This window comes from Parasteatoda tepidariorum, chromosome 12 (genome assembly GCF_982258835.1).
Source record: "Parasteatoda tepidariorum strain Cologne lab strain chromosome 12, Ptep-v5.0, whole genome shotgun sequence".
Classification (NCBI taxonomy): domain Eukaryota; kingdom Metazoa; phylum Arthropoda; class Arachnida; order Araneae; family Theridiidae; genus Parasteatoda; species Parasteatoda tepidariorum.
The window spans coordinates 16598408-16612046 of record NC_141766.1 but is presented as its reverse complement, the minus strand read 5'-3'; the positions used below and the strand labels follow the sequence as shown (position 1 = coordinate 16612046).

The following is a 13639-nucleotide window of genomic DNA, read 5'->3' as shown; positions in this document are numbered from 1 at the left end:
TCCAATACAGTAAAAAAAAACAAGTTTAATTCAACTTTTAGATGTATAATTCATTTTGCAAATAAAATTGATATTGTAGTGAATACATGACGAAATTAAGCTGATTTTTAAATGCAAAAAGTAAATTTGTTCCTAATTTTATTTTTTCCATTTTTGTTTAACCAATTTTAATCAAAAATATTCAGAGACATAAGCAGACTTGATTTTAAGAAATCCGGTTGCGAGATGGGTAAGCACCTCATCAGTCGAAATAGGTAACTCTACATCTGTCAAGGTAGTTACACTCTACTCGTGTAGAGTGAGGGAGCTCTACTCCTGTCAAGATAGGTAAACTCTACTCCTGTCGAGGGCAGCAAACTCTACTTATGTCGAGTTGGATAAAAACCTGAAACTTAAAAACGTTAGAAAGAAATGTAGATATTGAAGCATTCTTTAAATACTCCATTTTTAACGTTACTTTTTGTTTAAGTTTAATATCTCGTTTTGATATTAATGCATCCATTTTGGCTGTAACTAGGAGTCCTCTGTTATATTGCTAATAAAGAGTATTAATGTGCTTAAAGATAAACCATGATGAATAAATACTTTCTGAATTGATCATCAGTATGGTTTAAAACCCACTGACCATCAGTATGAATTGAAACGTATTCGAATTTTACCATTATTTTAAGAAATAGAAAAAAGTTTTAAATATATGTACATGTGTACAGTTATTGAACAGTTCATTCCAAACAATTAGTTTTATTACTTAAATTATAAATATAAAATTTTTATTGCCTTTTTTATTGCTCCACAGTAATAGGATTACAAACATTTTATGAGATTTTATGGCAATCTTATATTTATATATTGTTTTGGGTTAAAGAGTTAATATCGTTAACATCAAACCAAACTGTGTTAATGTGTTATAAGCTTGGATTTATGAGTTATGAATTTCCTCAGAAATATATATTAATTGATTGATATTTAATGTGCGTTAATAATTTTGTTCCGTGGATATGTAAGTGCCCTAAAGCTGATTATCTTATCTTAGCTTTATTTCCTTTTCAAAAAATATTCTTAATGTCTCTTTAAGAAAATCTGTGTAAAGAAAATATAAATATAAAAAAGTGGTGACGAAATTTTTTGGACTGTTTATAGGGAATTAAAGAAGTAAACTAATTGTAAAAAGCTGAATTGCTTCTTAAAATTAGATACCCTTTTAATATTCCTTTTAAAAATAAAATTATTATAAAAATGAAGTTATCCACAACATATCTCATATGTACTGCTACCTATAAATACCTTGTAATTTTTTTTATTTTCCGTATGCTTTTTTTTCGTTTCTTTCACGATAAGAACTTCAAATATAAAATCTCAGATCATCAAACTAAAAAATTTAAAAAACTCCTAATTTTGCAAAACAGTGCCAAAATCAAGGTAGAATAAAGTTACAGTGCAACGATACAATAAGGCGAAAAATTTGTGATAAAAATACGGTCAAAATTGTTTATTGTTGCTTTTTTAATGTAGGTAACATTATACATAAAAACTTTCATGCTATATACTTTCTACTTTTTTGAAGGAAATGGGTAGAAGGGGTGAATTTCTTCTAGACAGGCAAGTAAGGCACTGAGTTAAATTTCCACTGAATTGACTAAGACTATTTCCGAAATGATCGGAGTAAAAGTTTCGATGATATAAAGTTTTATGTACTAAAGTACAGTTTTATTCTTTTTTGTACATCAAATTAAAAAAAAACAAGTTAAAAAGGCGAAAGTTTAAATTAAAAATTCAAAAGATTACAAATTTGGCTATACAGCGTCAAATTCAATGTAGCATAAAGATACAGTTTTGCGATACAATATGGAGAAGTACTTGTGATGAAAATCCGGTCGAAATTATTCATTGCTGATTTTTCTTTGTAGGTATTGTAGGTAATAAAAAACACTGTTTTTAATACATTGTACACGAATGCTACCTTACTGTATACTTTGTCCTTTTTGGAAGAAAGTGGGTGGAGTTGAATTTCTTCTAGAGAGGCAAGATACTATTTCCGAGCCAGTAGAACGAATACAGTGACCTCTCACTTATGCACCACCTCTTTTATGCACCTTTTTCATTTATACGACGATTTTTATAGGTCCCAGTACATTAGATAGGAAAATAATGATAAACATCATTCGTTTATGCGTCGCTCTAAAGGTCAATTTTTCAATTATGCGCCGAAATTTTAGGCTAACATTTTAATTTTTTAATCCTTTAAATATTTTTTCTCTTTTAAAAAAAAATGTTTTAGATTAAAAATGAAGCAAATAAGCAATCCTTGTTACAGATAAAAAGAAATATATGTTGTTAGATCCTATTGAATTTGCTTTCCCCTGTGACCTTTTCATTTTTGCTGTTTCTGGAAAGACATTCTTTCTAGAATTTTGAATAGGGTGTCTTATCTGTTACACCAACAACAATGAAAGTCCATTCATCTTTTAGAAAATGACCATTCCTCTTGTCCAGAGGTTAGTTTTACTCCCATGCTGTTTTCTAGAGAAAAAAAAAAGACACCTGGAATACGAAAGATGAAGGAGACCGCGATCACTTACTTGCAGTCAGATGGACATTATAAGTTATAAGTAAATAAAAGGAGGTGATGTGTTCAGTGACATTAGTAATCGAACAACTTATTGTGCAGTATATTATGACGTCAAGTACTTTTCTTAGAAATTTATCATGTGATGTTTCACCCCCTCCCATAAAACTCAAATTGTTTGGGAAGAAGTGTTCATTTACATCTAACTAAAACTTGTGGACGATGAGAACGTGGTGGATGATACTGACGAGGATGATAAAGTTCCTCCATATCACACAACAGTATTGGAAGCTTTAGACACTATTCGTGATTATTTACAATTTAATTTGTTTCTGAAACTCCCCCTTATCCCATTTATATGAACTGGAGGAAACTATTTTTGAAATACGTCGGCAAAAACAAATGCAAACATGTATTAAGATTATTTTGTAAGGAAATAAATTGTCTTAAGGTAAGTTAAATTTTTTCTTTGTATAATTATAGTACTAAATACCAAAACAGTATAAATATTAACATTCAATCTTTAGAAACATATTTATTCATATTGTCACTGCAATTTATGTTGCGTTTTAGAATTTTGAAGTTTTTCACAAATGCGCCTCTTTCACTTATGCGCCTTTTTCTCTTGGCCCCTTACACCGGTGCATAAGTGAGAGTTCACTGTAGTTTGAAAGTTCGAAAACTTTTAAGTAAACGAACATTAACATTTCCCCTTAATAGTGAGTTGTCCAGCAGGTGGCGCAGCGCCACAACTACTGTGTCTGTTTACAAATGTAAGAGAGAGATTTTTAATATGAAACGATTAGGAAGCAGCAATGTACTCGGCTGCTGAAGCAGTTTATTTTCCTTTATTTCTTCAATAAATTTATTGTTTTATTGTTGAAATCATTCGTAACTTGACTCATCGCCACATCGAAGAGCAAACAGCGATAGAAAGTAAAGGAAGACAACACGAAGTATTATTTTTCAGTGTATGTACACTTTTTCGATTATTTAATGTTTCTATCTAGGAGCTATCTGAATATACATAAGGTGCATTTTCCCATGTCATCTTTATGCTGAATTCAATGAGATAAAATTTGAGTCAATAGCATAAATGTAGTTTTAAAATTACTATGGTTTTTCTTTAAATAATAAGGACAATTAAAAAATAGTGCTTTTTATATAAGAGAAACCCATTGAAAATATAATTCCCTTTATTTCGTGTTTGATTTCATTCGATTAAGAGGAAAAATTTCACGCGAAGAAAATACTTCACTTTTTTGTATAACAATTTAAGATGAGTAAATAAGAGCAAGTACGAAATTGTTCAAATTGTCTGCTCGTCTCGGAAATGGTTTCATTTAATTCAGTGTGAAAAATGCATCGTATACAAAGATATATACTACGATGCCTCACTATTCTACTGGACTAAAAAGAAAAATACCGGAAAAAAACCTAAATAACTTAAAAGAAAAATACCGAAGAAATGTAGGTATGCCGTCTTTGAAAATGTGGCTGCAAGAGGAAACCGTTTTTATTTGGATAGTATGATTAAAAAATAGATAACTTTAAAAAATATTTATTCGATCATACCAGTAACTACATAAAAACCAACTTTGTTTGAAATAACTTTATAACCAATATATATATATATATATATATTTTAGTGTAAGTCATTGCAGCCTGATAATAACTTAAGGAAAACCAAATATATTTATGTATCAAATAATCTGAGGCTCTTTGGATAGAGCAAACCCAATTGAAAAATCAATAAAAATAATGGCAAAATTGTTGTATCTAGAATAACGATATTACTAGATTATGACTTCTTGTTCTGCAAGCTCGTGATTGCTTCAAAAAATAGGAAATTCACAGAGAAAAATAGGGAAATTTCATTAAAAAAATGTCGCATTTTACTGGACTAAAAAAATAAATACCGAAGAAATGTAAGCCGTCTCTAAACATGTGGTGGCAAGAGGAAATTTTTTTATTTGGATAGTATAATTAGGAAATATAGTTAACTTTAAAAAACAAGGAACTATTAAAAAAAATATCTTTGTTTGAAAAATTTTATAACTATATATATATATATATATATATATATATATATATATATATATATATATATATAATATAATATAATTAATATAATATAATGTAATATAATATAATATAATAAATAACTTAATAACTGATAATAACTTAAAAAACATCAAATGTATTTTTGTATTTAAAACTCTGAGGCTCTTTGGATAGTGCAAAACCTATTCAAAGATCAATAAAAATGAAAGCAAAATTGTTGCAATTAGAATAACGATATTACTAGATTATGACAACATGTAATACAAGCCCGTGATTCCCAGATGGAATTTAGAGCCAATTTATAATTATCATATTTAAAAAATTTAAACTTAGTGTATTTTGCTGAAACTCGCATTTCTTACTTTTAAATTTGATCCAAAATACTGTGGGGTTCCAGAAAGAAAATGTAAGTTTAAAAAAGGAGAAGAGTAATGACAAGAGAAAGTAAAAAAGGGCACAATTGTATTTTGAAAGTAAAGATCCTGTTTTTACGTAAATAAAATAATCTTTTAAGGTGTTTGAGATATAGCAGTTTCAGGTGTAAGGGGAAACAACTCTTCTGTTAGAAATAATGCGTAATTTAATTTCACGAACAACTTTATCTTTTGACCATCACTTACTTGATTAAATTATCAAATTTTAGATTAAACTCACCAATATTTTAAGACTTTTGAGAAGTTTACCCCAATTACTTTAAAGTTTAAAAAATATGAAGACAAAACAAATTATTTCATTTGGGGCGTGCATACGATGACTAATAGCTCCTAACGATTCATAATTCAGTTTGTCCCGCAATGAATTAAAAACCATCTATATTTTTTTTCTTGTTATTTTTATTTAATATTCTCACGTTGACGAAAAATGAACGATGACGCTGACTCATCTTTCTTACTTTTCGACTGATTTTGCGATTGCGATCATACTCCATTTCTGGTGACACGTCGCAATTAATATACAAAGGATAAAACATCATATCATAAAAAAAATTTTATTCATAGATTTATTTTATAAATGTGATTTTTTTTTTATTTATTCAATCTTTTTTAAAACTTTTTTTCAATATTTTTACTTTCCCAGAACATTTAAATATGTCTTCATAAGCTAGATATACTAGACTAAAGCAAATAAAAAAAATAGATAAAAGTGCTTGAAGTTCAGATATTTATTGATAGTTACTTTACAAAAGTAGAAAAAATTCCTTGATAGATTGCGATCATAATCCATATCTGGTAAAAGACGTTACAATTAATATACAAATGATAAAATATCAAATCATTAAACAAAATTTATTCATGGATTTATTTTATAAATTTGAATTTTTTGTTTATTTATTCAGCATTTTTATTTTAAGCTTTTTTTCAATGACTTGACTTTCCCAGAACATTTAAATGCATGTCTTCACAAATTAGATGTACTAGACTAAAACAAATATCAAAAATAGATAAAAGTGCTTGAAGTTCAGATATTTATTGATATTAGCTTTCAGTGTCTACGAAAGTAGAAAAAATTCCTTGATAGATTGCGATCATAATCCATTTTTGGCAATAGACGCTGCAATTAATATACAAAGGATAAAATATCATATCTAAATGCAAATGTTGAATACATAAATTTGTTTCATAACTTTGAATTTTTTTTTATTTATTCAGTATATTTTTAAAACTCTTTTTCAATAACTTTACTTTCGCAAAACATTTAAATACATGTCGTCACAAGCTAGATATACTAGACTAAAACAAATATAAAAAATAGATTAAAGTGCTTGAAGTTCAGATATCTATTGATATTTGCTTTCAGTGTCTACAAACAAAAATACCTTGATAGATTGTGATCATAATCAATTTCTGATAACAGACGTTCCAATAATTAAACAAAAGATAAAATATCATATCGTAAAGCTATTTTTTTATACATAAATTTGAATTTTGTGTTTATTTATTCAGTATTTTTTAAAACTCTCTTTCAATAACTTTACTTTCCCAGAACATTTAAATACATGTCTTCACAAGTTAGATATACTAGACTAAAACAAATATAAAAAATAGATAAAAGTGCTTGAAGTTCAGATATTTATTGATATTTGCTTTTAGTGTCTACAAAACTAGAAAAAATTCCTTTTATATCTTTCAATGTGTTTCTGAATGTTTCTTTGCTTTCCTTTTGTCATATTGATGTGTATTCGCAGCTGTGGCAACTGGAACCAAGTTTTCTTATATTTGTATTTTAAGATTTAGTCAGGCGTTTTTATTCTATGTTTATCACTGAATGTTTCTTCTTATAAAGAATATGAAAGGACAAAAAAATATTACTATAAAAATAAATATTAGCGTTTGATGCGTAACGATTTTTTTTTCTCTATCTTTTCAAAAATAAAGGTTCTCAAACTTCCAATACTTTTCTTTGAATAGCTGAAAGTGAATTTAATTTATTTGAAAAACAAGTCGCATGCAGCGCATTTTCGCATAAGAATTCTTTTGCTATTGCTACAAAAAAAAGACTTTTTCGTACTTGAAAACTAATGAAATGTATACCTATGCAAAATTCTGTTTAAAAAAAATGTAACCACTTTCACAAAAAACATTTAATATACATTAAAACTTAAGTTTGTGAAAAAAAAAAACAGTTTTATTTTTATTCCTTGTTTTTCAAGTTACTTGTTTTTTTCCATCTTTTTTAATGAGACAAACTTGAAGACAATTGGATACCAAATTGCAGTTTTTTAAGCAGTTTTGTAAACAAAGGTTTAATATTGCTTTCAAGTAAAAAAATGAATCTTTTGAAACGAAGAAAAAAGTTTATGAATCAAATATTTTTTGTATAAATTTATTCAATTTTTTTTGGATATATTTCTATGAAAAAGTATCGAAAATTTATATCCTTATGATTCTAGTGTTTTTTCGTATTTCATGAAACAGGCGTTGTAAAGAGTTGATTTATCATTTAAGCTTAAATTTCTTCATAAACTGAAACAATTACTTGCAGATTTTCTGTTTTATTATGCTTGAATTGTCAGATTTTTTTTTTATTTTGGAAAATATTAAAAACATTTCATTCGTTCATATTACACAAAAAAATCTGAACTGTATAAAAGATGACTATAAGAATAACTGTGAAAGAATTGCTAAACTATGTTAAATAATTGCTTCAAAACTTATTTAGATGTAAGATTTAAATTTGGAATTGTTTAAAAACTTCAAATAAACGAATTTCAAATCAAATTTAATATTTAATAAATTCTACTAACTGTGCATAAGCTGTAAGCAAATAGAACCCAATCTAAGATAAAAGTGCAAAAAAAAGAAGAAAAATAGAAAAAAAAGAAGGAAAGAAAAAAAGAAGAAAATATTAAGGAGAAGAAAAAAATAAAAATATTAAGAAACTTAACCAAAAATCAACCAAGATTGGAAAAAAAAGGAATTGAAATATATAATACTGTCAACAGCTCACACGATTATATCAGCAAAATCAGTTCTTTCTAATATTGTGTTGATATAACCAAAGCAAAATATCGATAAAATAATGTGGGGAGCACCAATAGGAGAAAACAAAAGAAACTGATTCGAAATTATAGATTTATCAAGTAAAAATTACAAGATTTCAAGAAAAATACTAAACAAAACACAAATAGAAACACGTGAACATATGAAACGAAAGGGCAAATAGGATATCATATACTTACTATTATCTTATTTAATTATTTATTTGTCTTGTTTTCAAAATAAGCAAAATTGTTAATCTGAGAAAACAGAATGCATGCAATGCTTTTATTTATATAGAATTATTTAGAAAGTTTGCATCTCTCAAGGAACTCATACTTGGCCATAATAAGAGCTCCGATGGATGCATTTATTTTATCAATTTAACCAAAGTTTGACAAAATATGTGACCTTTCCTCAACTTTTAATAGCTTTCAATAGAGCTGCGATAACTCAGGGGATAAAGCGTTCCACTTCCCAGGAAGTGAACCGGATTCGATCCCGGCGAAGGCTGATTGATACCGTATCCGGCTTGCACCGACCACAGTACTGACGTGAAATATCCTGAGTGGTAGGCGGATTATGGGTCCCCTTGCCGTCAGACTACTTGCTGCCGTGGGAAGTTCTCGTGGTCTTCCTCTCCATGTAACGCAAATGTGGGTTAGTTCCATCAAAAAGTCTTCCTAGAAGTCAAATTTCTCCCAATACTTGAGCCAGGAGTTCCATTGTCTTCTGGATTGGGTTCAAAATTACAAGGCTACGGAGTTGCCTTGTTCAATGACGGTTATAAATTGAAAATAAAATAGCCTTCCATAGATATTCTGTGTTTATTGAAACCAGATGCTTAGGAACATCCATGTCTAGTTCATCTCACAAAATTTCTATCAGATTAAGAGTCTGCGATGGCTACTCCGACTGGAACTGAAAAGTTGGACACTGCCATTGTGCTTTATTCAATTTTAATGTGTTTTTTTCCTGCAAGGCGTACATTTTTTATTGTTAGCAGCTCAAAGAAATTGCTTCTTTATAGCAATCTCCCCCTCAAACACGCAATATTTCCCGATCTATTTCTTGAAAATTCTTGATGCTCGAACTTTTGACTAGGAGTGCATTTTGAAATGTTATTTTAAAAATGTTTTTTGAAAATTTAGTATCAACTACGTTAATGTTGTTAAATTCACTGGTTTAATATTATTAAAAAAAAAGTAATATACTTACTAACATGGATCCTTCTCTTAATGGTTCCATTATGAGAATTATGTTTTATTTTTCTTTTCACATATACTTCATTAAAATAACACTATTGTATTACAAATAAATTATGTTTCTAAACTTTTTTGATTAATCTTCATTATGTATGTTTCACAGGATTAAATATTTCGTCAAAAATAACCAGTTTAAGGATTGCTTCTAAAATAAAGTAACGGAATATGCCATAAAATATTTCTTGATTTCTGAGAGTCTCTCGTAAAATTCTGATGTGGAACTCTTTATTTAATGATTCATTGCAAGCTTCGTTGATTTTAGTTTGCTTTTTACCCAAAAAGATCGTCTAGTGTAAGATACTAAAAATAAAATGTGAGATTGATCTTCATATATATATAGATATATATATATATATATATATATATATATATATATATATATATATATATATATATATATATATATATATATATATATATATATATATATATAAACTGCTGTTTGTAGAAAATGCAACACCATGAAAGAATCATCAGAATCAAATGAAATTTAATGCAGAAACTACTTGTACTGATACAAATAAATGATGAAATTTTCAAAACAAAAGAAACAAATTAAGCGTCCGAAATCAGTATTTGGTGCAGCCACCACGCGCTGCAATAAGTGCTGCTATACGACGTGGCATGGAGTCAAACAGATGTTGAATATCTGCTTGAGGAAGAGAATTCCATATCGCTTGTATGCGCAACCAAAGTTCGTCTTTGGAAACTGCAGGACGCGGATCACGAGTGAGACGCCGACCAACCATATCCCACACGTGCTCAATAGGCGACATATCCGGCGAATAAGCAGGCCAAGGAAGAAGTTGCATGCGTTGTGCTGAACAGAAGTCTCTAACAGTCCGCGCAACATGTGGGCGTGCATTATCCTGCTGAAAGATAGCTCCAGGGATGCCTTGAAGGAAAGGAACGACTTCGGGCTGTAGCACTTCACGGACGTATCTATTGCTATTGAGATTACCCTCAATTCGTATCAAATTGGATCGTCCATGATACGAAATCGCACCCCAGACCATAACTCCGGGTGTTCGACCACTATGTCGTTCAATAATACACTCAGGAAGGCAGCGTTGACCGGCATAACGTCTAACACGAACACGGCCATCATGGGTCCACAAATTGAAGCGTGATTCATCTGAAAAGACAACTTGGTGCCAATCAGCTCGCCAGTCTCTGTGCTCAAGAGCCCACTGCCGACGCAGCCGTCGATGATCCGCCGTGAGGGGAATCCTGTATAATGGCACCCTTGCACGCAATCCACGGCGCAGCAGACGACGACGAATTGACGAAGCCGACAATTGTACACCTGTAGCAGTAGACCAATGTGCTGCCAGCTGCCTGGAGGAAGCTGTGCGATCATTCACCGCCATGCGGAGCAGGTGTCGATCATCGCGCTCTGACGTCACCTTCTGTCGTCCAGTGCCTGTTTTTCGAGTTGTTCGGTGCTCGTCGGTCCACTGCTTCCAAACTCGCATCACTGTGGAACTGTTCCGCTGCATACGAGCTGCTATTGCGCGATAGGAAAATCCTCCTTCTCGAAGGCCGATTATCCTCCCTCGTTCAAACTCCGTAAGTTGCTTGAATTTCTTATTCTTCCGTCGTGGAGGCATACTCAGGTCTCACTAAGCGTTTGCCACTAACAAATAATCATAGACTATTTTCAACGTCCCGCTACAGCACTTTATTTATACGCTTTCAGCATCAATTCAGAGGGCGCTGCGCGCGCCACGCACGCGCGATGGCTCTGAAACTTTATTAATTTGCATAATATCCTATAATTGACATTTGCTGCGAATTTCATTTGATTCTGATGATTCCTTCATGGTGTTGCATTTTCTACAAACAGCAGTTTATATATACATATATATATATATATATATGTATATATATATGTATATATATAAGTTCAAATTGAAGAATAAAACAAAGAAAAATTATAGACATATGAAAAAAAGGGGGTGGGAAATAATAAGTAAAAAAAAACAACAAACAACATTTTATTTAAAAAAAAAAAAAAAAAAAAAAAAAAAGTTACATGTTAATTAAAAAACCGGAAAAAAAGCCGGAAAAAAAAGATATAATCTTTTCTTCAGCCCACACGATTATATCCGCAAAACAGAGTGCTTTCTGATATTGCATCAATAAAGCCAAAGCAAAATATATTAATACAATAGTGTGAGGAGCACTCAAAATTTTTTTTTTTTTTTTTATTTTTTTTTTATTTTTTTTTATTTTTTATAAAATAACTACATAAAAATAGATCATAAAAAGTAAATATAACATGTAAAAACAGATAATAAAATAAAATAAAAAGAAAAAATAAAATAAAAAGAAAAAACGTTAAAAAGGGGGTGTATATATATATATATATATATATATATATATATATATATATATATATATTGGAGTTATTGGAATATTGTGTAATAATAAGATTATTGTTCAGGTCAGTTATTATGGAATACAGGTATTAGGGAAAAAATTTTCTAATAATTCTTTTAATGATCAACTACATGACAAATGTTGTTAAATTATAAGCAATATTATTTTTCGCTTTTAACAGAGTTTAAATACAAATACATTTTAAACCCAACAGATGACTCAAAAACAAAATAACGTATACTTTCTAAACTAATTTCTAACTTTAATAGTTTCGTCAATGAAAATTTAATTTCATTCATACTTTTCACTATACATAGATTTATTTTCTGAATAAAAATTTTGCAGTAACATTATTTCCAAAATTACTTACATTATATTCGCTTCGCATGATTGATTTTTTCGACAGAAATAACACCAAGTACACCAAGTATGCAAACTCATTGAAACAACTCATGAGTGCTTGAGGATTACTTTTAAAATGAGGTGCATAAATTCTTTTTGTATTTCGTTGAGACTTCCGTAAATATAGAGTCTTTATTTCATGACGTGCTCCGTTGATTTCAGTTTGCTTTTTACCCAAAAAGATAGTGTAAGTTAAAAAAGAAGCAAATTTCGGGGAGAAAATGACTTTTCAGAATACAAATTATGTGCTTCTCGAGATTTCATTTTTATATGAAAAAGTAAAGAGTAAAATTAAAGAAATTTTCTTTCGGTGCGAAAAGGATAAATTCTCAAACAAAATCTTAAGATTCAAGATTAACATGTGCAAGTTATAAGAAAATAAAATAAAATAGCTTGGTTTTACAGAAAAACTTATTCATAAAGAATTTTAATTAAAATGAATTTTGTATTATCGTCACTTTACATAAAAAATAGTTTATACTGCGCAAAAAACTAAACGGACCATTCTAAATAATGTTTGATGTGATGACCAGTTCTTCACGTTCTAGGAAGCCAATCTTATTTGTTCGAGAGGACGACTTCAAATATGTAAATTATAATTAGTGCAGACAATATTTTAAGTTGCAAAATCAGACAACAAAACGAACTTTCTCTGAATAAATATACTTCTTTTTTGAAGGATTCAGATTTTTCACTCTAAAATATAGGGGGTAGCAGCAATCTGGGGCATATGATCCCAATAGTACAGGTCATTGTACAATAGTACAGGACCATTGTACAGGTCAGGAGAGCTGTACAATGTTTGGATTCCTTTATATTAATTTTGCTTTTTACCCTTATATACTTACTTTTTACGTATATATTTTGCTTTTTACCATATCTCTCGAACTTTTTAAGCAAATTGAAAAATTTTTGCACATAATTATAAAAATAGCTTATCCAAAAATGATGCCATCAAAAATGTAAATGTAAATATTTATTATTTTTTATTATTTTATTTAATGATAGTCAAAAAAATTGTATTGTAAGGTATACAATATTTTATATCATTTTGAAAAATGCTGTTTTAAATGGCATGAACTATGAACAAATTGACGAACTTTGTAACAAATTTAGAAATTTGATTAGTATTTATTATTCATTCATGACGCAGCAAAATCATACAATTCTAACTCCTTCGATTTGCCTTTAAATGATTTTTAAACCATCTTTTTAAACACTGGGTAAGAATTTTTATTGTTTCAAAATTAAACAACGAAAGTAAATTTTGAAATTTTTTTTCTCTATTCGTTATGCTATTATTTGAAAAGAAATAAATGTTTATAATTTACCTGTGCTAACTTTTCATACTAAATTTATTTTACCCATTATTATTTATCGTGTATAAAATAATTATTTATTGCTATACTTTTATATATATATATACACAAGCAAGGTAATCTAAATAGACATTTGTTAAAATATTTTCATGCAATGCGCGTCAT

General features: G+C 29.2%; 1 protein-coding gene across 1 annotated transcript in view; it reads left to right on the top strand.

Moving 5' to 3' along the window:
• LOC107438141 (uncharacterized) overlaps positions 1-13639 on the top strand; it is a 282012-nt gene that overhangs the window by 118413 nt on the left and 149960 nt on the right. The gene's annotated exons all lie outside the window — the stretch shown is intronic.